A 25,926-nucleotide genomic window follows, 5' to 3' on the forward strand; every position below is an offset into this window, starting at 1 on the left:
AATTAATATATATATATATATATTGTTTTTTATATTTTATAAAAATTATATTAATATAGTTAATATCATATATAAAACTTTATATGTACACATTGCTTTTATCTCCTTCACTTTAAGCCAACCATGGAATTTCACAGTGATTTCTGGTGTGGGACAGATGGAAAACTTCATTCAGTATGATCAAAGTCATGGCCTTGTTGGCCTCAGGAGGTCTCACTGGGGAAGCTGGAGGATAGCTGACTGGTCCTGCTGGCAGATGGGTGATGTTCCAAGAGTAGGGAAGATGGTAAGCCATGTCCTCAGTAGCTTGAAGCTTGCGTAGCTCAATCAAGTCATCACCAGTGGTAGCCAGTGAGTTAGCGAGCAGATAGGCTGCCCTGGTGTCATCCTCAGCAGAAAATGATGGCTGCCTTATGCTGCTGCTCAATCTTTTCCTCCCCAAATCTGGCCCTCTTCACTTACTGCTGGGCCACCTGTTTGGCTTTCATGACTTCTGCGAACTCCTTCCTGAAGGTCAGATGTGTCAGGGCCACGTTATCCAGGATAAACACAAATGCTGCTCACTCTGTGAAGTCAGCCTTTACCTAGACCAGATCTCACAGAGAAGTTGAGTTTTTTGTTGGGACTTCCAGTAAACTCCCAAAGAACCACACAGAGAGTCAATAATAATTATAAATATTCAACCGATAGTTTAGGTATGTTCCTAATTAGCTGTTACAACTTAAACTATATCTTTTAATCTACCACGTGACTTTTACCTTTGTCTCATGTTTTGTGTCCTTCTTGTTCTGTGACTCGCTGGCGACTCCTAAAACTCTGCCTGCCTTCCCAGTATTCTCCTAGCATGACTTCTGCTCATTCTCTTCCTACCAAGCTATCGGTCACCCAACTCTTTATTAACCAATGAGAGTAATACATATTTCAGCATACATAGGTTTTTCCATAGAACTTGCTGGGTGATCAGTTCTCTAGCACCAAATTGAGCTACAACTGACTTGAAGATATCTGTGGTGATGGATGGCGGCGGCAGCAGCTCATCATAGTCCTCACCAACACTGGTACAGACACATGGAAGCTGGCCGGCCGCTAGCCAGAAGAGGATGCAGAGTAAGATGTTGACTTTCTGAAAATCTTCTTTACCAGTGATGATGGGTACATTTTGTGGTCAAGAGCGGCAGTCAGAGATCATTGGTTTCTCTACCCAAGGAATAAGAAAGTGAGAAAGTGAGTCTCTTCCCCTACCACAATGTCCTGTGCACCATGGAATCAATAAAAGATGGCAGCTCTGTGCCCAGCATCTATACTACTTAAGGCAGAGTTTATTATGCCTCCTGCAACTGCTAAAGCTAGATTGAGCTTTCCAATGGACTCAAACACTTTGGCTGCCACGATTCCTTCTGTTGCACCCACTGACCCCTGCTTTCACTTTGACCTCCACATGAATTCCTGAGCTACTTCTTGGACCTTGTTTTTGTCAATATTATTTGCCCTGCTGCGACTTTCTGTTTACTAATGTGCCTTTTTGTTTGCTTGTTTGTTTGCTTTTTGTTTTTTTCTGAGACAGGGTTTCTCTGTGTGGCTCTGGCTGTCCTGGAAGTAGCTCCATAGACCAGGATGACCTCGAACTCAGAGATTCACCTGACTTGGCCTCCTGAATGCTGGGATTAAAGCCACATGCCACCATCACCCAGCTTTAACATTTTATTGATCAGTACGACTTCTGTTTAATTGAATTTGCTCCTTTGCTTATTATTTTCCCTACTAGTTGGTGTCATTTTGATGTTATTTTGCAATTTTCATCTCCTATTGACAATATTGGCATCAAAACTGACACACTAATGTTAAAGTGAACAACATTCACCTTGAATTTCTTATACAAGTAGTTAAGTACATCGGTTATGTCAAAAAGCATAAAAATAATTGCTGCAAGGTATTTCTAACGATTCCCTTTGTCCATGCCTTAAACGTGTTTAATTATTAAAACCATTACTAGCTGTAGAATGTAAGAGTTGTACAAAGATAAAATAATTTAGTCAGTAAATATTACTTCAGCAAATACTGGTCGATTACCAACTACCTGCTGCCTGCTAATCTGCTCTAAGGAAGTGGGAGGTTTCTTTTCTATGGAGTAAGTTTTGTTGTATCCACTTTCTTGGTTCACCCTGTATTAGCTGCCATGATAGAATAAGCAACCTTGGTAGTGTCTATGTAACTGGCAGCACCTTGGAGAAAAGAATATCTAGTGTGCTGGCATTGGTGCCGCATTTAGCAGGTGTCCTAGAAAAGCCCTGGGAGCCAGACGCACTGGCAGCTGGGAAACTGTGGGTAATAAACACAGCCAAGCCTTCTCTCGGGATCCCCGGATTAAGAAAGCAGAAAGTTACTGTGCTAACAATAACCAGCCACACCAGCATTTATGTCCTGCTGTTTCTTGGCCACGCCTCTTGACTTCTTTCTTGAACCTTTAACCAAAGGAACTGTTGCTATCTCTGAATAATTATTAATAAAATGGTAGTGTTCAGTCTCTGAGAAGCAGCTCTCACACTTACACTTCAGAGAAAGTTGTGAAGTTGTGAGTGTAGCTTTCACATACATATTACCTAACGTGGGGAGACCTCTGTTCAGCTGGAATATTGTCATGTCTGGTGTACCTCTGTATCCCAATATATTTGCTACAAATTATACCATTGCATAGTTCTTAATGAGGGACGTTTACTGATCAGGGGTGCTTCAGGGCTTAGACCTTCTATAATTCTTTTGAAATGTTTGAAGCTAACCGTTTCTGGAACACTAGCGTACCATGCATCATTATTCTCTTTGGTTCACAAATCAAAGCTACCATCTTCCTTGCAAAGATTCAAGAAGTGTGCAAACAGGCTTCGCCCGGAGGAACTGCATATTGAGCTTGGACTCTGGTTTCTTCCATCCCTGGACTCCTTCCAGATTGCTAGCATTCTCTGTCCCCATGCTGATTCTTCAGACTCAGAGTACCAAAAGGAAGCCTAATTAACTGAGCCCACATCCCTCATTCCTTTCTTTCTCACTACTGCTGATTTTAACCTGTCCAATGATAAAGAAGAAACAAAAGAGGCCAAGCAATCTATTATCAAATGGGTTTCAGAGAGCAAGATCGAATTGGATAGACGCCAACCAACTGTGGTGGACCGTATGGCATCCTCTGTGTAAGCATCTGCCTGAATAGACTATGTTTGTCTTTGCCTCATCTAAGATCCTCTAAGAAGGCAGTCACTGCCTTTCCTAAGAGGATTACCCCAGTTGACAATAAGCTGTCCTTTGATGGGACAAGATGGAGAAACTGGTCAGATAAGGAACGCTTTCTGCAGTGTTTTCAAAGCACAGTCCACTAATCTAAGAGGAGCTTCTCCTCTGACTGTCAGTTGCCCTGGTTTCCCAGTAACTGGCATGAGTCCCAGGATATGGATTCTCAGTGGTAAAACTGAGTATGTCCCTGGGAAGCTGGGATAAAAAACCTTGTCGACCTTACTCCTACTCAGTACAAGCAACTTTTACTATATTTGGACTTCTTTCTCATTTTCTATCAATCTTTTCTCCCAAATGAAAAACTGAAATTAAATAGGGGAAATTAATTTAAGTTGATAAGAGTTCGTGGGTTAAAGCATGATACAGATTTGACCTTCATTCTCCACATTTATAACCATTTCTAAGACATGGGAATATAGACCCAAGGGGAAAGCTTCAAGTATGTGCCTCACCTCTCTTCCCAGCCTGGATCATAATAAATACATGGCAGTTGAAATGAATTACTGTAGGCTGTTAACGCATGAGACCTCACAGACGCCCATCATGGTGTGTAGATTTGGAATGGTATATGAGTTAGTACTGCTCTGATGTTTTCTCGAATCTTATCTATGTAATCTCACCTTGGGAATCTACCAATAGTGTCTGTGAGAAAAAGGTTTGAGAAGACTATGCATGGTCAAAACCCAAACACAACTAACATTCTAATTCTCACAATGCTCTGTACGTTCTTTTGCTATTTCATGACTGCCTTTACTGTTCTTTGCATTATACCTTTCTTTTGCTGTTCCACAACTGACTTTACTGTTCTTTCCTTTATACCTTTTGGAATTGACTCATTTAATAAAAACAAAACAAAACAAAACAAAAAAACCATTATTACAGTCCCACTTTCTTTGACAGATTACTCTGTCTGCTATAAGTAAGCTGAGAGATATAAAAGCAGTTGGGGCAGTACCAGATCATAATATATTAACAAAATCATTAGCATCATCATGACCACTGACTGAAACATGGCTCTACCTGGGGAACAGAGCTATCTTTGCAATCCTCTCAGGAGATGTCCCACTTTCCCCTAAGATTTCAGTTTTCTGAGCATTGCTGTGGGTCTTGCTAGTTCATCCAATGGTTTGTTGCAAGCAATAGATGCTTATCTGTCTAGCTCAGAGCAGTTCAATTACTTGGAGACTCATGCCATGATGCTAAGCCCTGCTCTCCTCTGCCTATCAGTCTTCCCTAAGTCTCCAGTGTGGAGACTTTGGAGCTGCTGTATTCTCTTCTGCTCTGATTATCACAAGACACCTACTGGGGCCTCTTGTTTTCTTCACCATTGCTTTGCCGCCTCTCTCTTTATTCCCATCTTTAGGGAATAAACCTAGACTTCAATATCCCACTCTCAGACCACAGCTCCTTTAAAAACTGTCTCCTTTTCAGAAGGCTGTCGAGTTCCATATCCCATTTTCCCAGAGCTCTCCCTCAGAGTAGAAACTGAAAGTACACATGGAAATGTTAGATATGAATTACCTTCTTGACTTTGCACCTTTAAACAGATTTTCTCTTCTAATAATATCCAACTCAAAGAAATTGTGGCTTCACTTACTAAAGGTTCACTCTACCAGGTGTGTCCTTAATATACTCTTTTTTGTACCTTCAGGTCAGTTCTGAGTCACTTAACTTCATCTCTCATTTTGTCTAAGTCTGAGATCCAGCTACCAGTCTTTGAACGTATTCACATCCCCATGTCAAGAAGAAACAGGAAACTCTCTCGAGCATCTTTAGCTGGTATCCTAGTTCTTCCCTTTCTTCCATGATAAAATCACTACAGATGATTTGCACCTGATGTCTGACTTTCTTAGTCCCTATCCCCTCTGTGTGCTGTGGGATAATCCTTTTGCGCACTGTAAAGATTTGTCACTTGTATTGGTTTAATAAAATGCTGATTGGCCAGTAGCCAGACAAGAAGCATAGGCAGGGCAGCAACACTAGGAGAATTCTGGGAAGAGGAAAGGTAGATGCAGTCACCACCCAGATACAGAGGAAATGAGATGGAAATGCTGCACTGAGGAAGGTACCAAGTCACATGACTAAACCTTGACAAGAATTATGGGTCAGATTAAGTTGCAGAGCTAGTTAATAATAAGCCTGAGTTAATAGGGTAAACAGTGTTGTAATTAATTTAGTTTCTGTGTGATTATTTGAATCTGGTGGTCAAGAAACAAAAGCACAATTTCTGTCTACTGGACATAAGCTAGACATCCAGAAAGAAGGAATCTCAGTTAAGAAAATTACGCTATCAGATTGGCTTATAAGCAAGCCTGGGGGGCATTTTCTCAATCAATTATTGATATGGGAGGGCCCAGCCCACTGTGAGAGGTGACAACCCTGGGCAGGTATTCTTCAGTTGTATAAAAATGAAAGCTGATTAAGTCATGGAAAGAAAGCCAGTATTAAGATATGTCCCTCCATGGTATCTGCTTCAGTTCCTGCCTCCAGGTTCCTGCTCCAATTCCCTCAGTGAGAAACCATAAGTGGTAAGCCTAACAAACCTTTTCCTCTCCAAGATGCTTTTGGTCAAGATGCTTTTATCACAGTGATAGTAAGCAAAGACACCTTGCCACACATTTTGTGTCAGATTACTTCCACAATCACTCTACTTAAGCAGCTCTTGTTATCTTATTTGATACATTCAATGTCCAGTGGATGATTGTATTTCTTTTTCCTTTTCCTTTTTTTTTTTTTGGTTTATTTGTTTATTTTTTGAGTTTCTCTGTATATCTGTGTCCTAGAACTAGCGTTAGAGAACAGGTTGACCTCTAATTCATAGAAATCTATCTGCCTCTGCCTCCCAAGTGCTGGGATTAAAAATGTGTATCATTTTCACCTGTTTTATTTTGTTTCCTAGAATGTTTGCTCTGAGTAATATTTGACAGGTATTATTATTATTAATTATAGTAATTAATTATTTTTACCATTTTGGGACAAGTTTCTGCTATGTAGGCCAGGCTTACCAAAATCTAAGATAGGTACAAACACTATTTTAAGTATTATATCATTTATCATTTTCTTTGTTATATTCACGAATAATTTCTCACAAAAATTTTATTCTGAACACATTGTCACAGGACAAACAGAATAACGCAGGATGAATTGAATATACATCCAGATCTCTGGTTTTTCGTCTAAGGTTTGTATTTATGTGACATGTACTATTTCATGACAATCATTATCATAATGCATTAGAATTCTGAAAAGATATGTACACTGTAGGCCCATATTTCATACAATATATTAACTACCAAGTTCTCTGGTCATGTTTGGTTTCCAAGGCAGTCACTATCATACTAGACAACTGTGGCTATTTAACAAAAGCCTCAGGACGGACTGCTCCTTCTCTTTTGTTTCTATGTAGATCACCTGGGGAGAGGTGTGGATTCCAAGCTGGTGACTGAGTTGCAGGTGTGAAGGTACTCCAGCGTCCCCTCCCCAAAGAGAGAGAATATTAATGAATTTCCACCTTGATTTACCTGGGAGAATAAAAGGTGTTTGAATAATAAACGCGGGTGATCTTCAGGAATGAATGAAGCCTGAGATGCCCTTCTGATATTGCTGTGAGATCTGTGTCTCAATTTTTCTCGCGCCTCCGTATTGGTCCAGTTAGGGAAAGGTAGTTTTATATTGGGGCTTCGGACCCAAGCCTCTTATTCTTTTAATTGTTAGGTGAATTTAAATATTTTTGTCACATAAATCTGAAAATCTTCTTAGGATATTTTCTGTTACTATTCCTTACATATACTTAGTAGTTTTTTGTTGAATTCTTTCTTACATTTTATTTTTACTTGAATAACATTTTTCATTTATTTTACACACCCACCACAATTTCCCCTCCATCCTCTGCTCCCGGGCCCTCCCCTGGCTCCCATCTACCCCCTCCCCATCCACTCTTCTTCCACCTCCATTCAGAAAGGGGCAGCCCTCCCATGGGCTTAAACAAAGCATAACACATGAAGTTGAGGAAGGATCAAGCCCCTCCCCCTGATTAAAGGCTGGATAAAGTGACTCAGCGTGGGGAACAGGTTCCCAAATGCTAGCTTAGTTTCAGGGACAGGTCCTGACTTCACATATAAGAGCCTTACAAACTGACCAAGCTATACAACTGTCACACACATGCAGAGGGCACATAGACTCTGGACCAGCAGTTACATTGAATTCTTTAAGAAGGTTACAATTGTAGAAGGAGCGGTGGGCTGTGTCCCGCCACCTGGCTCCCGGCTAGCTTTATCTGAAATAATTACACAGAAACTGTATTCTTTTAAACACTGCTTGGCCCATTAGTTTCAGTCTCTTATTGTCTAACTCTCACATCTCTATTAACCCATTTCTAATGATCTGTGTAGTACCACAAGGTGGTGGCTTACCGGGAGGATTCTAACCTGCAGCTGTCTCAGAGAGGAGAGTCATGGCGTCTGCCTCACTTCCCTTCTTCCCAGCATTTTGTTCTGTCTACTCCACCTATCTAAGCTGTTGTCCTATCAAGGGCCAAGGCAGTCTCTTTATTAACCAATGAAAATAACACATAGACAGATGACCTTCCTCCATCATACAATGATAAAAAGAAAGGAAAAGAGTTGAAAGAGATTGTGGAGGAAAACATAAAAGAGGACCAAAGGTAAGGGAAAGAGGTAGAAGAAAACAGAAAGAGAATGTATGTGAAGTAAAGAGAAAGTGTCTCAGTTATTTGATCTGTTGCATAAGAATATTATATATTAGGAAAATATATAATATTTTATATATATAAAAAACAAATATAAAAAACAAAAAACATAAAAACATAAAAAAACAAATCTGTATTTCTCATAACTCAGGAGACTGGGAAATCCAAGGACAAGAAGCTAGTAAGCAGGTGCTTACTCACTGGTATGTGTATGACCATTTTCCTATGACCTCATACAGCAGAAGGAAACATGAGTATTTCTGGGGTCCCTTTTCTTTCTTTCTTTCTTTTTATAGTCTTTTCTCATTCCAAAAGCCATCCCCACTCCCACTTCTGCCCCATCCTTCTCCTACCTCACTCCCAATCCACTCCCCAGAGAAAGGTTCCCCATGGGGGGATCAACAAAGCCTTACACATCACTTCAAGGCAGTACCAAGCCTCCCCCCATATCTAGGCTGAGCAAGGTATCCCTCCAAAGAGAAAGTGTTACTAGAAGCCAGATCAAACACTAGGGATAAATCTTGGTCCCACTATCTGTGGTACCACAGACTTACCAAGCCTCACAAGTGTCCCCCACATTCAGTGGGCCTAGCTTCATCCCATGCAGGTTTCCCTGATATCAATCCAGAGTTAGTCAGCCATTCCTATGGGTATTACCATCATGGTCTCTTTTGTAAAGGTACTATAATTATGGTTTGAATAAGAATGTTTTCAAAATTTCATATGTTTGAATATTAGGTCCCCAGTTAATGGAACTGTTTGGGAAGGATTAGGAGTTGTAGCCTTGTTGGAAGAAGTGTGCACTGGAGTGGACTTTGAGGTTGCAAAAGCCCAAGCCTCTCTTTGTCTCTGCCTCTCTCTCTTTACCTCATGGGTGTTGTCTCATACAGTGCCCTCTCAGCAGTTTTCCCAGTGCCATGCCTACTTGTCTGCTGCCATGATCCTTTCATTATGTTCAGAGACTAACCCTCTGAACTCTAATCCACAAATAAGCTCTTTCTTTGATAAGTTGCCTTGGTCATGATTTTTTTTTTATCACAGCAATTGGAAAGCAACTAAGATGGGGCAAGCATTATTATTGATATTTCCTTCCTCATGAACTAATCAAGTCCCAAATCACTAACTGCAAATGCTATCACATTAAGGATAGGAATTCAATATGGCGATTCCTTAGAGACCCAAATCTATTAACAGGAAAGGAGGAAAGAATAATGGGTAAGAATAGAAAGTTTCAAAGAAGCCAACAACAAGCTCCAAATGGCAGTCTCTGGCTATAGGGATTATATATTACATAGGGGAAGAGGTCTAATCTGCCATAAGAACTAGCTTTATCAATTCCCCCAGGGATGCTTAAGTACTGGGTAGAAACAAATCGTAGGAAGCATGGCTCTGTTGCAGATGCAGAGATAGAATCAAACAAATTTATGATCATTTGTGAATTATTTTTCACGTGGCAGAAGATCTAATTAATGTAGTGCGTGACTACCACTTTCCAAACTTATCCATGCTTCTTAACATCTATCCAACCACTCCTTTCTCATCCATTCCCTTAGGCCTAAACTCATCCTCGTCTTATTCCGAAATACTAATTGTTCTCCTTGCCATCACCAGCTCATTACCCAAGCTGCTGCCAAATATGCTCCCTTTTCACATGCAAATCCAATTTGGAAACTCCCCAGCAGCCAGATTCCAATCTTTCACTGGACACTGAGGAGCAAAAGCCAAGCCTCTTAGCATGGCAACAGAAACTTGCCAAAATATTCTAATGGGCCTACCTAGCTGAAGCTCTCAAGACTTCCCTGCTTCCACTGTGCATTTCACTCACTAAATTTAACTCAAACACAAATAACTACATATCTCATCCTTTGCTCACTCACATATATCTGCTTGTAGGGTCCCCCTCTGTAGTTGCTTTCCCTTGTCCTGTAGAATGATTATTACCTGATACCAAGGTAGTAGTTAACATATAATCTTAAGTCAATGACTCTTCTCTTTTGGCTGGGCAGGAGATAGGAACCTTTATACATAAGGCAATACTGATGCTAGGGTCCATGTCCAAATATTCTGACTTAATTAGCTTGTAACATGAACAGTGTGGTGGTTTGAAGAGAAATGACCCCTAAACAGAGTGGCATTATTAGGAGGTGTGACCTTGTTGGAGTAAGAATGGTCTTGTGGAGGAAGCGTGTCACTGTGGGGGTGTGATTTGAGGTGTTCTATGCTCAAGCTACTCCCAATGGGACAGACCACTTCCTGTTGCCTGAAAGAAACAGACCTCTCAGGTAGCTTTCCAGCAGCATGTCTACCTGCGTGTCACTGTGTACCACCATGATGATAATGAACGTAACTGCTGAAGCTGTAAGGTACCACTTCAAATAAATAGATTCCTGATGTGGGATTTCCCTCTGTTTGTTGTGAATACCATTGGTAGATAAAGAAACTGCTTTGAGCCTATAGCAGAGCAGAGCAGTAAAGAGATAGGTGGAAAAGACTAAACTGAATGCTGGAAGAAAGAAGGTATAGTCAGGGAGAAGCATGGTGCTGCCGCCAGAGACAGACATGCCGAAACTTTGCTGGTAAGCCATAGCCACGTGGGGATACACAGATTAATGGAAATGGGTTAGTTTAGGATATAAGAGTTAGCCAGAAATACACTTAAGCTATTGGCCAAACAGTATTGCAAATGTTAAAGTTTCTGTATGGTTATTTAATGAGTCTTGGCAGCTGGGGACAAACAAGCGACTCCTACAACAGTTTCCTTTATAAGAGTTGTTGTAATCATGGTGTCTACTCATAGCAATATAAACCTTAACTAAGATGGATCATCATTGGAAATAGCAAGTCTCTTAATGCAAGCATACTGAGCAGTCACATCAGAACTAAGGACACAGCTTGAGAATTCTCCCTTATAAATCAAACTCTTAGCAGTAGCTGAAGGTGCTTTTCATGTGTATGATATACCCTGTGTAGCCTGATGTAAATTTGTGTAATCTTACTTGGGCATGATAAAAATCTGATTGTTTATTACGACTTTTAAAATCATACTGAACATGACGTTACTCTCATGTAGGAAGAAGATATTAAATATCACTTATATCTCACTCTGTAGTAATACGAAGAATTAGAACCAATTGCCCTCACACCTTTATTTTTGTCTCCAAGCTATTCAGTGTCTCAGTCTAAGCCTGATTTGCCATTTTGGGTAAGGAAATGATAATTTACCTCTATGTGTGTTTGTGTGTACCCCATAGCCAGGACTTTTAATACATAGTCACACTGAACACACACTAGTATTTCTCAATTCTTGAGAAAGTAACTTTGACCTTTCTCTTGGAAAACAAAACCCTGGGTGGGCATGTTTTATACCTGCCTATAAAGCTACACTTCGGAGCTTGGTGAAAGTTGGTAAGGATGAACAAAGCATAATTGCTTGCCTTATTGTACTCATAAAATGTGGAGATAAAAGTTTATTTTAAGTCTTTTAATACTTGTAAGCAAGGCAAAAATGAATGCTACTATACAATATTTTATTATTTAGTGAAATGTCAAAATGTATGGGATGCAATTAATGTTCAGAAAACAATAAAAAACTATGTGTATTTCTAATGTTGAATCTCACATAAATAAATGCAATCTTTTATCCATGCCTTTTACAATGTACACACTAGCAAGAATCTATTGGGGTTTGTGGTGCATGCCTTTAATCCCAGAATTTGGAAGGCAGAGGTAAATGGGTCTCTGTGGTTTAAGGTCAGTTTGATCTACAAAACAAGTTTTAGGACAGGAAGAAGAAGAGGAAAAGGAGGAAGATGAGGAAGAGGATGAGAAGGAGAAAAAGGAGGAGAATGAGGAGAAAGAGAAGAAAAAATACACTTTTATGTTAAATTTAAGAAATTTTATATTTCTTGGCAAATGTGCTAATATATTCCACAGACTGTCTGGCTTATTTTATCAATTCTTTTAATAAGGGGATATATTTTTTAATGAAAAGTATGTACAATTTCTTACAAACCATAATAAAAATTGTAGAAATGACGGAGAGTACGGAAATGGATATCAAGAGCTTGGATTAAATCCTAATTCTACCACAAATCAATTGTCTTACTCTGAAAAAGTTAAATTAACATTTGTTGGCTCAGATACCTCTTTAATTAAAAAGTTATACAGCCTATCTTAGAGTATCATTATAAGAATTGAAAGATGTTCCACCGGAAGAGTAAACTTAAGCAGACTTTGTGGATGATTGATTTCTGTCACTGTTCCAAGTAAAGATAAAATCCTTAGAAAGAGAAAAGCTTGAAAGTTTGAGTTACTTTTCCACAGTACCTGAACTGCTAAGAACACCAAATATGACAGACTCTATAAAGAGTTTATGTAAAGTAACTTATCAATCTCCATCATAATATTTAGGCAAGGCCTGAACAAGAAGTTCAGTCCCGCGTCACAGGACATACCTTTGGCCCAAGTGCTTGGTAAGCTGAGGCAGAAGAACAATGAGTTTAAGGTCAAATTGAGTCACACTGCCTTTGACACTGACCAAGCAAGCACAGCAGAAGAGAAAAACAGTAACAACTGCTGTGTGACATTGTGATCACATTCTGACAAGAAAGTTTGTTTGGACTCAGAGTGCAGAGATAGTTGCTAGCTGACCAAAATTAACCATAGACTTTTTGGAGGACTGAAGACAGACAGGAAGGAGTAAGGCAGCCCTGAGAGATTTCTGCCTTTTCGATGAAGGAATGAGAAAGAGAGGAAGTTACTGGTGGCTTCTCTGCCGCTTCTCTGATCATTCAGGTTCTCATCCCGATACCTGACTTCCAACTTTTTATTGATAAAGAATAATTCAATAAATGCATCAAAGAGCAACAACAAACAACAAAACCCCAGAACTACAGCTTACTTATGTAATTTGCTCAACAAATGACACAGCCAACACTTGAAGCAGTCTAGGCCACGGCCGCTGCTGTCGGCCTTACCGTACCACCTTCTGAGATAACGTAGTGCAATACAAGGCCTGACTGAAGGATATTTGAGATTAAGTGAAAGTAAAGTATTTCCCACCCAAGTATAAAGGATGGCAAAGCAGTTTCAACACTTTTAGTGATGACGTGATAATGGGTAGACTAAAATAAACACAAAAATCAAGAAGGAAGGAATCTAAGAAAATATTTATATCAGAAGCACCTTTGTCTCATGGATTTTGGAGGAAGTGACTGGCAGTAGAGAAAATAACACAGAGTTTGAGAAGAAAGCATTTAACAAAACAATGTTAAGTGTGACAGGAGACTAATAGAAATAAGGGACTAAATCCTGCTGGTGCATAGATGGGTACTGATGAATTTGAATCTATCTGATGAGTAGAATGCTGTACAATTTGGAGTAGTCCTAGGATTAACATGGAAGATTAAATTACTTCCCATCATATGTTCACTCAATGGTGAAGCCCCACTACTTCTGGAAAAATATTTCTCAACCTATAGACTGAATGGCTTGTGTGAATAACTGGGATGTGCAGACATGAAACTAGCAGAGGCTTGAGTGCACTTGTGAAGTATGTTTTGTTTGTTTGGTTTTGGTTTTACCTTTGGCTGTGACTACAACACACTTAGATGGCTAGACCAAGAGGAATGGGTGCTCTGTAGAGTAAACTTGGACTTCATTTACAATTTGTCACTTTAGCCAGCAAACCCAGGTCCAACAAACTCTGCCATGTGGTTGACATACATAAAGCACAGAATAAAGTGCTTAGTTCAGTAAATCACTGAGTTTGAGGATGATTTGTTTAACAATATACCATGTGAGTCAAACATGATCCAGGTTTGTCTGCAAACTTGCAAAGAAACTGATTTTTAAAATATAGAGAAATATCTAACAAAATCAACTTTGTCAAAGTTGGATTGAAAAGTAATCCAGTGATAAAAGAGAAATGAAATTCAAGTGCATCAGTGCTATCAAAAGACAAGATAACGAGATCTAACAGGAAGATAATCAAATAAAAACCCATAAACTTTCTGGACTTATCAAAACTGAAAAGGCTTAAAAGGGTTATAGGTAACTCCGCCCAGAGTGGAAGGAAGGAAAAAGCTTCACATCAAGTCTATATTTTTTGTCAGCCTCTTGTGTAAAATGTGAGGACACTGACCTTCATTTTGAAGTCATATAAGTCCTTTATGCAATTTCAAATTAATTTAGGAAAATGAGTTCAGATAAGTATACAGAAATAAATGATGCCCACAAATCAACAGTATCTGTGATTTCAAGAAAATCAAATCCCTATTATTGCAACCCCAACTTTCACTAGTAACTGCAGTGTTACTAAAATTATCCCATGAAAATACGCCTTTTAAAGGCTTGTTTCCTTAAGAATAAAAATGAGAGAATGAGCTGAGAAACAGAAAGCAATGTCTATTTTTATCCAAAGGACAGTTGGTGACTTTTTGTGTGTGTTAATTTTATAATATGAATGCTCTAAGGATGGTTACAGACATCATAACAGATTGGTGAAGGCTCTCCAGTTGCCAATAGGGATGCCTCCTGATCTGTGTTGGAGTGCATAAAGATGAGAGGGAATAGACAAGCCCCATAGATTATTATGGATTATAGCTCTATTAGGGAAAATCAGGGGTAATTTGGAATAGTTAATTTGGAGAGCATCTTTCCTAACTTTGTCAGTGTCAAGAGAATTTCACAATGCAGAATGCATTATTTGGCATCTTAAAGCTGGTTGACTTCCCTATGGGAAATAATAAAAATGATACATATGCATTGAGATAAAACTTACGATTTTAAAAGAAGATTTAGAAAAGAAAATGAGTTAGAAAAGGCAAAGCACTCCATTTTATCAATGCTTTGAGTGACGTTTATGGTGGGAAAACACTAATAACATATTACCTGTATTGAAAAGCTGTATAAAGAGTATGTGAGCAGGACTTATAGCCTCCCATTTCAGAGCCACTGTTCAATTTAAAGTTCTAGCTACAATGTGAAAGCATTGCTGCCTACAAGAACCTAAATGACATTGCTTAGTGATGTTCACAGTGTTGTCATCTCTCTGGAGAATTATCCTAAAGTCACCATAGGAGAGACAGGTGGAGTGAACATCCTGTTAAACCCCCACCATGGTACAGAGCATGAGAGGCATTCCTCTTTTCACGCATCTGACTAAGTTTCGATTCTACTAAATTATTTCTTTAAGGGGTGCAAGGCAGTTACTAACTTCCCTTGGAGCTCAACAGTTGTATGACATAAACATCGGAAAATCAGTAAAACAGACACAACCTCAAATGTCAAGTTACTCTGTTTGAGGGGGATGTTGAGGACATGTGAAAAAAAATGTGTGTGCAGATAACTCTGGGATTGAGTACAGCAGGTGACTCATTTGAATTTCCAAGACTGTCTAAGTTTAAAAGTAGGGAGGTTAATACTGCGAGCTCTTATGTGGACAGTGTTGTGTAAGGCTACCAGCAGATCACCACAATAAAAATATAAATAAATGGGCTCAGGTGCTAGACTAAGTTTAAAAAAAAAAAAACAACTAACCAACCACCACCACCCACCAAACAAACAAACAAAACCAAAAAACCCAAAATAAGCTAAGAGTCAGTGTCCCTTACTCTCTGTTTTCTAAATACACTACACACCTGACTTTGAGACATCCCTGTCATAATGTAACAATGTCATTTCAGACTGTGAGCCAACTGATGGAGACAGATGCAGAGATCCACAGCAGAGCACTGGGCTGAGCTCCCAAAGTCCAGTCCAAGAGAGTGAGGAGCGATAATATGAGCAAAGTGGTCAGAACATGATGGGTATATCCATTGAAACAACTGACCTGAGTTAATGGGAGCTCACCAACTCTGGCCTGACAGCAGGGGAATCAGCATAGACCCAAAATAGACCCTCTGAATGTGTGTGGCACTTGTATGGCCGGGGCAGACTGTGGGGCCACTGGCAGTAAGATCAGGACTTATCTCCACGGTTTGTACTGGCTTTCTTGCAACCCATTCTCTTTGGAGGGAGACCTTGCTCAGCCTAGATATAGTGAGGAGGGCCTTGATCCTGCCTCAAACCCATGCATATGCTAGACTTTGTTGACTCCCATGGGAAGCCTGACCCTGTCTGAGGAACGGATGGGGGTGGGATGGGGTAAAGGTATAGGGAGCAGGAGTGGAGGGAGTGGGAACTAGGATTGATAAAATGAGAAAAGATAATTAAAAAAAAGAAATTAAAAAAGAAAATCATACCGCCCTCCCCAAAAAAAAAGAAAGAAAAAAAAAAGAGGAAACCCAATCCTGTGTGCAACAGCCCTGCCATCTCTGGCAAATACTATTTCATTGCAGATGTGCACTAAGTGTGTTGCTTACAGTCTCCCATTCCTTCTTTGCAGACAATCCCTTTGCTTTAGGCTACGATACAGCTGTCCCCTTCAGAACTAAGCATTCTCTTATTCTCTGCAGGTTAGCCAGTTGTAACTCTCTGCACTCATTGCAGTTACTGAAAAGTGAAAAGAAACATCTTTAATCAGGGTGGACAGATACATTTAGGTATGGGTATAATGCTATGAACTTAGGGAGCAGCTTATTAGTAGTCCATTTAGCAAAATAATAATATTAAGTTTGTCACCGGGGCTTAGAAATCATAACAGTACCAGACACGAGTTCCATTTTATAGAGTGAGCTACAAATCCAATCAGAAAGTGACTGGTTACTCCCTTAATACTCCTACCACAATGCTATGCACCAGTGGGCATGTTCGGCCAAGTCAGCAGTTACCGTAGCTAGCAAGGTTTACAACAAGGTAGGGCTGATGACTACTTTTCTAGAACTCCTAGAAATGTATGTAGAATGTTACAACACCAGTTGCACAAGATCTAACCAGCCAAACTTCCACCATGGGTGGGGTAGGATCTCATGAAGTCCCATCTCTAGCTGAGGAGCTAATATCAACTTATGTCTTTGGGGGTTGGAAAGTCAGTTTTCATCAATGACGCAGCTATTTAGAGGTTACATATGCCTTAATAGAGCATCCTACCTCCCCATGCAAGCATACAGGCAGCACTGGTGGACTCAGAGAATTTGAAATAAGAGCACCTGAAATTGAGAGAGGAAATGGAGGTAGGATGCAGGAGGAATTTGACAGAGAAGAATGGACATAAATTTGATCAGAATACTTTATACAGGTATGAAATTCCCAAATAATAATAATAATAATAATAATAATAATAATAATAATAATAATAATAATCTTAAAAGAAACACAATTTACTTTCTTTTGGGCAAAAATGTTATATGAGCAACCAAGATGGAAAACATCTTTCCATGAATCTATAGATTCAACAATGACAGAGACTCAAGCATGCTAAGTGAAAAGAGGATGTTTAACTGATGGCCAATTTATATCGTCAATCTGTGCATGATTTATATACACAAATACTTTATAATAAACAAAAGCTAAACATATCACTTCTTTTTCTAGTTTTTACTTAAATCGCATGACTTTCTGAGGTAATTGACTCTCACACTATTAAACTGATGCTTGAGACAATTAGAAGACTTACTCTGAGTTGAACAGCTCAGTGGATGGCAATATGAACCCACATTTAAGGTTTCCATCATTGTTTTCCCCCATATCATCTTGAGTATTAGAAGGTGCGAAAAATATGTGAAATTGCTGTCAGTGTAAAGAAAGAATTATTCCAACAAGGGAAACCAGTACAGGTAATTATAGTTTACCTGGTCACTCTACACTGGAGAATTCTGACATAGGAACCGTTTCTAAACCTGCACTTCCCAGTAGTTAGCAACATCTGTGCAGAAATATATATTAGTCAAGAATTCAGTTCCTCAGTTGGAGTGGCCACACGCCAATGATTTAATAGCTGCATGTGGCTACTGGTTGTATAATGGTCCAACGGAATGGTACTATATTTCCCAGAGAAAGTTTCATTTGAGAGTGCTGTTCAGCTGCTTGAGACAAAAGGATTACTCTTTATGAAAAAAATAAAGATAGCAAGGGAGCAAAAATCAGGCCTGTGAAAGGGGGAGGTGTTGAGTCTTTAATCTCTTGATGGCTTCATCGGACAGTGGCATTAGTTGGGTAACCTTGAATGTCCGAAGTTAAATTATGATAAATTGGTTAGTATTGAGAAGCATTGATGATTCCTCATCTAGGAAGTGTTATGACTGGACTCACTGAAGCAACAGTTGGGGAAATGGGCCATAGAACTGGCCATGCAGCAGGATTGAGAAATTGGTTATGAACTGGGAATTGAAAAACTGAAAAGGTTGCTGAGAGTCTTTAGCAAGAGTCAGATGAGTCGACATTATGAGGAGAAAGAGAAAAGGAGGTATAAATTGCTAGGTAATGGTGAGGTCCTGGTTAAAAAAGACGCAGACATCAGAGACAGGTGTGACTTGTTTAGAAGAATAGAGTTCAGTTAGAATACATTAAAGTTTCTCATGAAATAGTTATCATAAGATGTTCTCAGAGTCTGAAGGGAGTTTTCTAAATCCTCTTTTGTTTTCACAAAGTAAGTCGACTGGTGGCTTCTGAGACTGGGAGACCGTTGAGATTTAGGGGTCATCCTGACTGAGGAACTGAGTGAGGTACCAAACAATAGGAGTCCAGCTGCATATAAAATTCTAGCCACAGCAGCAGGTGTAAAAGTTAACAGAAGGGCTGACAGTGTAGCTCAGCTGGTCAAAGGTTTACCTCTCATGTATGAAGGCCTGGATTGAAGACCTAGCAACACATTAAAATGGCATGGTAGTACTCACTTGTAATCCCAGCAGTTGGTAGGGAGGTAGAGGCAAAGGGATCAGAAATCCAAGGTCATCCTCTTCTATATAGATAGTTCAAAAAATTCTTGGGTTAAATAAAACTCTGCTCAAAATTCCCCAAATCAAAACAAAAACAAAGACTGAAAGTTTTGCTTTCTTCTAGGAACTTGAGGACCTAGTTTAGTTTCAAAACAGACTTGTTGATTTATCACCTCTAAAGAACTCCATTACTGAGCTTTCAACAATAGTAACGCATTCGGGATGTTTTGTAATTTAGCTGTACTTATAGCAAGCAATGCCCTTTGGTAATTTGTAGAAACAATTACTAATGGCTCATATTACACTGATTTTATTTAGAGTTTTAGCATATATTTAGAAGGAATATTAGATTTTCCTGTGATATTTTCCTTCAGCCATATATATTACTTTAATCCTAATCACTACAACTATCCTGTCATACCTAAACACTTCTCACCGCTTTCCTCTTTCCTAGTAAGGTTTCTATTTTCATGTCATCATTATCACCGCAAGCGCTATTTAGGGAAGGAAGCATTTGATGTTTATCTATGTCTCCATTATTTCAATTCACGTGATGGCCTCCACTTCTATCCACTTCTGTGACAATGGCATGAGTTTGTTCTTTGGGGTCAAGTGATACTCTTATGTACACTCATGCATTTTCTTTAACTATTTACACAATGATTCCACAGTGTGTCTATGGTAAAAAAAAATCCGAGTAATAAAAATGGGTATGCAGATATCTTTAAAACTTTATAAATGGCTGATTCTGGTTTGTTGGGGCAGGAACTCTGAGGCAATTTTATTTTTTAATTGTTTGAAGATATTCTATATGTTTTTCCATAGTTTAAGGACAAGTTTCTATTCCAACCAACAGTATATGGAGGCTGTTCACACACACACACACACAGTCACATTTTCTGGACAGTGGATATTCTGACTTACTGAGATAATATTTGATGTAGTTTTGATTTGCCTCTGTTGGGCTACATGTGGTGAACACATTTTCATGAGACTATTAGTCACTTGTGTTTCTTCTTTTGACAACGCTCTGTTTCACTTCATATGTCTATTTATTGTTTGGATTATTTGTTCCTTTGATGTTTGAAGATTTTAGCTCTTTGTGTAGTCTAGATATTAATTTCCTGTTGTGTGAATGGCTGCCAAAGATTTGTTCCCGTTCGTGGGCTGTTTATTTCTACCACTGATTGTTTCCTCTGCTGTGCCGAAGTTACTGAGTCTTTTGTGATGACGTTTGTCAGTTCTTCCTATTCTTCCCTGAGCTATCAGAGGCCTGCTCACAAAGCCGTTGTTTTCTCCTGTGAGTCTCAGAGGATAAGGTCATACTTGAACGTCTTTGATGTGCTTCGAGTGGTTTACTGTACAGGCTGCAAACAGGGTCTAGTTTCAGTTGGGTGTGTTTGAGTATTCGGTTTTCCTAGCACATTTTGTTAAAGGGGCTATTGTTTTTTCTCAGTTAGTATTTTTTTGTCACCATTGTTGAAAATCAGATGTGTGTTTTACTTTTCTTTCAAGTCCTCTAATCTAGCTCATCTGTCTGTAGTTTTGTTTCTGTGTTGATACCATGCGGACTTTGCTATTATGGCAAAGAAAAATCAGCATTGCTCTTTTCACTCAAAAATTTGGATCTTTGGACTCTTGTTGTCTGAGGTTTTCTGTTTTGCCCAGTTCCCAGAGTCATTAAGTCCCAAAGACAGAGGTCTACATTAACTATAAACTGATTGGCCCATTTGCTCAGGCTTCTTATTAACTCTCATAACTTATATTAGCCCATTATTCTTGTTTATGTTAGTCACAGGGCTCAGTACCTTTTTCAGCGAGGCAGTCACATCTTGCTTCTTCAGTGGGTGGGCCAGGACTGTTGAGGGAACTTCTTCTTCCCAGAATTCTCCTGTTCTCATTGATCCACCTCTACTTTCTGTCTGGTTGTCCTGCCTATACTTCCTTCCTGGCTACTGGCCAATCAGCATTTATTTAAAATATAACTGACAGAATACAGACCATTCTCCCACACCAGACTCTTTCATGCTTCCATGTGAATTTTTGGATATTTTTCTAGTTTGAAGAAGAATTCCATTAATATATCACTGTTAGTAATATGACTATTTGAACAAAGTTTATTCTGCCAATTCACAAACACGGGCATTCTTACAGTCTTCTAGTGTCTCATTCAGTTTCTTTCTTCACTGTTAGATTGTTTCCCTCGGAAATGTCTTTAATCATTTTAAGTAGGATTATTCTTAAAGAATGATTTTTTTTTTGACTACAGCAAATAGGATTCTTTTCCTAATTTTCTTTTCTCAGTAGGTTCATTTTGAGTTTGTATACAAAAGTTATGCATTTTTGTGTTGATTATGAATCCTTACATTTTTTCTGGAAGTTTGATCAACTCTGAAAGTTGTAGTGTAACTTTATGGTCTTACTGGATCCTATCTGCCACTGGGAATAATTTGACTTCCTCTTTCCAATTCCCATTGCATCTCTCTTGCCTTATTGCTACAGCTGAAATTTCTAGCCCTGTACTGAGCAAGCGTGATAAAGTGTGGACAGCTGAGATTTGCTGCTGACAAAAACACTTTCAGTTTTCCACAAACAAGGCAAGGTTCTCTATGGATGTGTTGTGCATTCCCATTAGCATGTTGTGGCATGTTCTTTCTTCTTCTAGTTTCTCTGAGACCTCGGTCATGAGGAGGTTATTGAAATTTTGTCAGAGAGCTTTCTGACCTATTAAAAATATATGTGAATATTGTTTTTAGTTCTATTTATGTTCTGTATGTACTACATATATTGATCTGTGCATGTTCACACGTCCTTGAATCCAGAAACAAAAACAACTTTATCATGGCAGATGATCTTTTTAATATGCAGATGAATTTATTTTCCAAATATTTGTGGATGAATTCTGCATTTATATCCATCAAGGATATTGTTCTATAATTCTATCTCTCTGTCTCTGTCATTTTGTTTCTCTCTCTCTCTCTCTCTCTCTCTCTCTCTCTCTCTCTCTCTCTCTCTCGTGTGTGTGTGTGTGTGTGTGTGTGTGTGTGTGTGTGTACGCACATGCATCAGGGTAATAATGACTCCATAAAATAACTTTAGAAATGTTGTTTTCCTATCTTTATCAAGTAATAGCTTGAGGATCCTAGATGCCAATTTTTGTTTGAAGGTCGTGCAAAATTGAGCAGCAAATCTGTCTAATTCTGGCATCACTTTGTTGCATGAATTTTTATTGGAGCATCATTCTCCTTACTTGTTAATCATGTTTTTCATATCCTCTTGTTCCAATTTTGGCAAGGTCACAGATGTCTAAAATTGTATCTGTTTATTCTTGATTTCCATGTGTTTGTAGGTTTTGGTTGTCTCGCTTCATATCTGCTTTCAACTTATTTCCAGTGTGATGCGATAAGATGCAAGAAGTTATTAAATTTTGTAAAGAGTCTCTTAAATCCTACTGTGGAATTTTATTCATGATACAAGCTATTGTTACAAACTGCCACACTCATAGTTTAAAATATTACAAAGAATTATGGAGCTCCTTTCTCTGTAGTAAGCAGGACGATTCATAGATTCCTGATGTGAGTGTGTCTCATAGGAACCTCTGCTTGCCTTCAGTGTGACTGGCAGATAAGGAAAAGATATAGCAATGCCATGTAAGTGACAAAACAGAACCAAGATCATCAGATGGAGGTCTGTGTATTCGCCCAACTTTGTGAACTGAGACCGGAAAGGGTAAAATTCTACCTTTTAGAAGATGTGCGTCGTGAAAAATAGCAACGCTCCTGATAGGCAGGCTTTAAAAGACACTTCAGTGTGAAACTGTCAAAGTCTCAGTGTTAAGTTGGAGGTTTGACACAGCTGATTTCTGAAGGGAGGGTAATTTTGCTACCAGATCTTATCCTGCATTGCTGAACTTATTAATACTGTTTTTGTTCAGTGATTTGGTTGCTAGCAAAAGTCAAATGCATACAATTAAAGCACTTGTCATGTTAGTAATTACTAAAATGTCCTTCAGAAGTATTCGATTCAGGAGATTGTAATGAGTCAGCACATGGTCCTCTTACTATATATCTTCAATTCAAATGGAAGCCAGCAGGTTAACCCCAGATAAAGATTGCTCATAAAATACTCGAAGAAATTGTTGGAGTTGTGTTTCTGTTTTCACTGAAGCTGAAAATTGAAAAATGTTACAGCTACTTCTCGATTTTCGACTTTTCTCACATGTCATTTATTTTGATCCTAGGAATGGCAAAAATCAGAAAGTTAAGCAAAGTGGTCTTCCAATGGTTTGTTTCCATAGAATGATTAGTAAATAGCTTCAAGCTAGCTTCTGATAATTAACTTTAGGGTAGCAGGTTTCCTAGCCTGAGTCTTAGCTATGCCACTATCAGCCAATGTATTTTAAAACAGGATACTTACATACTTTGAGATTCAGCTTGATGAAGTGACTAACAAATGACCGCTTAACTTGTGAGTTGTGAAGTTTAAGATAGTTCATGGCAAACATCAATATATGACATGCAATATCTTCCTAACACATGAAGTATGATAATGATGGCGGTGAGGACAACGGCAGCACTGATCTTGCTTTATTCATATTTTCCTTTATCTCTGACGAGTTAACCTATCCCAATATTTCTTCTGCCTTCTTGGTCTTCTTCCTTCTTTCAGGATACTTCTCAGTTAATATCTCCTAATGAATTAGTCCTCAAGAACCTACTGGTCTCTATCCCATCTCCTTCTGTGCACTCTGTCACTGTTTTAACTCCGGATTACTATTTATTAATAATTATCAATTACTTATTAATATTTAATAATAATAACAACAACAATATTTCTTCTGATTGATGATATCAGGTCATAGCTGGTACAATGGCTCAGCAGGTAAAAGCACATGTTACACAAACTTGACAAGTGTAAAGAGGGGAAAGACTTCTAACAGTTGTCTTCCTACCTCCACCTGAGCACTTCCCAATTTTGATAATATGTATTTTCTCATTGTGGTCTATTTCAAGCCACCAACTTAGCTTCACTGAACACGGCGTTGGAAGGAGAGAGACATATTAAATCCAATAGACCATTGAATCTCTCCCACTCATGACATCTCAACAAATATTCATTACTTTTGTTGCATTTCTATTTAATATCATATTATTTTCCAGTTTTTCTGGGCTACAAGCATCTCGAAGTCAGCCTAAATCGAGGAATTGTTTGCTCAGTCTTTCTCTGCTTACCGCTCTTCAGCTAGTGCAGCTCCCAGTCAGGAGAAAGCATCGCTCCCAGATTCTCTCAACCTGGGCTCCAGTAGAGTGCCTTGAGGGGCCCTCTTCGAACTGCTCTCCAATTAGAAGTCTTCACTTCTGCGCTTGCGCTAGGTGTTTATAAATAGAACTGTTCGTGGTTGCTTCATTAAAGCTAAACCCAGCTTTCTCAAGGTGAAAGAAAAGAAAGAAAGGAAAAGCCCACTGTTGGGCAGGAATATTAGCTCGATAAAGCTGAGATCTGACTTGCAATCCTCTGCCTCCTTGTTATGAGTTGCACATCACAGCCAGCACTGTGAGGACCTCATAGGGATCGTCTATACTGTTATTCACTGTGAAAGTACTTTTGAATTTTTTTGCTAGTGCTTACATCACGGTTGAGTGAAGACTAGAGTTTTACAACAAAGCGTGTAGATTCAAGAACAACAGGGAAAACTGAGCAGGCAACCAGATGGTCTGACCCTTCCAGCACGAGGTCTGAGTTTATAACCAAAGTTAATCATGTAATTAGAATTAATTTTTTATTTAATTTTTATTAAATCTGCATAGCATGAGGTTCATAAAGAAAAATGTTTATAATATACTTCTTGATATTTATATCTAACACAGTTCCATGTCTTTATACCTTCCATTTTTGGAAGATTATATTTCTAGAGCAACTTAAGCTTTATAGGTTCATTTGCCTTATCAACACACCGTGACCATAGACATCTGATGAAGATTTAGAGGTTTGATTAAAAGTGTAACATGCATCCAGCATTACAGGAAAGCGTTGAGAATCCTCTGTGCCTTATCACCATGACCCTTGGTGTCACTATGAGAAATGCACTCAGTTTGATATCTGTATGACAACCGTGTTCCTCATTAGGGAGTTTCAGCCCCTTATATAAAAGTATAGTAATTTATTCATTTCTAATTTGATCCTGATGAATATTTACACCTGGTGTATATAGCATACTCCAATAATCTGGGAGACTTCATGATATGGTCTAATTGATTTCAAGGTCTAGCTTAGAAATTTAGCTTATATTTTTTGACAGACAAAATATAAAAATCTATTTACACTGATGTCATATCTTACCATCCTATCTATGAGATCATGTGAATTTGTTGAACTCTAAATATCATATAGTAAAGAATGACTTCATTTTTGTTTCTAAATATCTGACTTCTAAGTAAAAGAGGAAAGCACGCTTCCCAAACCCTAGTTCATTGACTGAGAACGAATTTTAGCTTCCTTTGTGTTTTAAAGATGCTAATGAGCTTTGTTCTTCCATACTAAATTTCCAAGCAATTTGAAGTCAATGGAATGACTTCAAGACTGTGGAAGAAGCACCTGATTTAAAACTGTGAGAATAATTCAGGGGTGTATTTTTGTTCTCAACTGCAGGAACTTAGTTGCCTAAAACAAAGGGGAAGAGGAATTATGTCAAGAACAGTGACTAAACTTAGCTTAGAAGAGAAACTGGCCAGACATGGTTGGTGCTGGCAAACGCTCTGTCCAGGCTTGCTGCTATTGCACAAGAGTTCCCATTCTGCCCATCAGACCCACCCATTTCCTTCCCTAGAAATAAATGAATCATATCAGGTCCTGAGTAAGCCATCGTGATCTTGCTTTCTTAACTTCTCTCCTGCACTGTTTCTGACAGCCGTTTTCTTGTTCCCTGCCATTTTGCTATCAACCTCACAGCACCTCGACAGAAAATAGGTTTGAACAAACACATTAAATGAGGAGTCACTTTGGAAATAATTTGTCTAGTTTTCCAGACCAACTGGCTTGGGTCTAGTCCTGATATTTGGAGCCAGTTTGTTGACCTTGAAACAATTGTATGTAAATTGAAAGAATATAGGTCTAAATTAT

At 38.8% G+C, this 25,926-nt stretch overlaps 1 pseudogene; it reads right to left on the bottom strand.

Annotated features, from left to right (window-relative positions):
* Positions 1-213: 213 nt before the first annotated feature.
* LOC125394154 (prohibitin 1 pseudogene) lies at positions 214-2,967 on the bottom strand (annotated as a pseudogene).
* Positions 2,968-25,926: the final 22,959 nt, after the last annotated feature.

Source organism: Myodes glareolus, chromosome 20 (genome assembly GCF_982192425.1).
Source record: "Myodes glareolus chromosome 20, mMyoGla1.1, whole genome shotgun sequence".
NCBI lineage: Eukaryota > Metazoa > Chordata > Mammalia > Rodentia > Cricetidae > Myodes > Myodes glareolus.